Genomic DNA, 1,580 nt, shown 5'->3' on the forward strand with positions numbered 1-1,580 from the left:
AGTTTATAGCACTTGTATTCCCATCTTGTCTCCAGGTACTAACCAGAGTTCTGAGATCAAACCAGCTGAGAGGTCCTGACAGCCAAGCCTCTGTTTATCCATTATTATTGGAGAATCCTTTCCAATAATAAGGCCCAGTTAAAGTTTTCTATCATTCTATTCAACTCAATAAATGAAGAATTTTTTTTGTTAGATTTATTCTTTTGTCATTCAGGGTGCTTTTATGTGAAATGTTCATCACAGAGAAACTTACTGACTCAGATTTTTTTTTTACAGTGATGGGAACCAGGTGTTGCTATGTCTTTATCACAAGTCTAGCCATTTCATTTACTATCCAAATTGACCAGTGAACCTACACGTCTTCTGAGTAATGTTGAAAATGTTGAAATAGTGGTAAATCTGGAAAAATGCTTTCATTTGAGAACTAGTGTGCCCTAGAACATCCTGCATATATCTTTCCTCCATTAATGGCTTTTAAGAAATATGTCTCAGGCCAAAAGCTTATCTTCAAACTATGCTTCAACAATGTATCAGGCATCAGGCAGCATATTCATAACCATTTAAAGTAATAACTTGGTTCGTCATAGCTTTTAGAGGCATTAAGATGTCTTTTTAGGCACTTCAGATGTCTGGTTCATATCACCACCAATGTGAAGAATTCTGACTTGCTACATTTCTCTAGAATGGAGCATTTCGCATGAAACCACTTTTGAATGACTTTGTTTACATCACTGCCCAGTGGTCACCAGCCCTCCTCCTGAAGATTTACATTTATGCAGAGTTTAGTTACAACCTGCATCTTACATGCTCCCCTCCCCTTACCTAACACAAGAAGTTATTTGAGCAGGTGTAGCAGATCAGGGTTGGAATAAGACTCTGCAAGAGGGGAGATCTCCAGGACCGGAGTTGGTGAGTACTAGTCATTTTCATAAGCAGAAATTTTGAAAAATCAATGGAATTCACCTTTAAATATTCATCATACGAATGTTGGTACATACATGCTTCAAATAAGCTAACACGCCTGCTCATTGAAGGGATATTGCATGAAAGTGTAGCATTTAATACTATTATTATTTATTGCCAGTGTTATTTTTCTTTATTTTTTATTTTTTTTAACTGTATGCAATATCTGAGCTCATGAGTAGCTTTTACTCTGACGTACTGTGCAAAATGCATCTTTGCTAGTACCTATTGTACCACCAAAGATACATTCTCTGCTAGACAACAAAGCACTTTTGTAAGTCGCTCTGGATAAGTGCTGTAAATGTAAATGTTGTAAATGTAATAGCTTACTCATTATTACAACATATCTAATATGACAATGCATTTCTGAAGTAAAACTTCACTGCTGACAAGTGTAATCTCTGGCCGTTATAAGACAACAATAAATCATCCTGAACATGTTTAACGAGATTTGAACGACAGCCATATGCACTGTCATTTTCGTGTTACCGTCATGCTCACTTCACAATTTGTTCATGAGTCACTGTGACTTGCTCCGTCCCTTTAAGGAATCCACGCCCACGTGACTTTCGGTAGCCTATCAGATCTACACCTGTGGCCAGTAGCCTATTAACAAC

The sequence above is a fragment of the Colossoma macropomum genome, unplaced genomic scaffold (genome assembly GCF_904425465.1).
Source record: "Colossoma macropomum unplaced genomic scaffold, Colossoma_macropomum, whole genome shotgun sequence".
Taxonomy (NCBI): domain Eukaryota; kingdom Metazoa; phylum Chordata; class Actinopteri; order Characiformes; family Serrasalmidae; genus Colossoma; species Colossoma macropomum.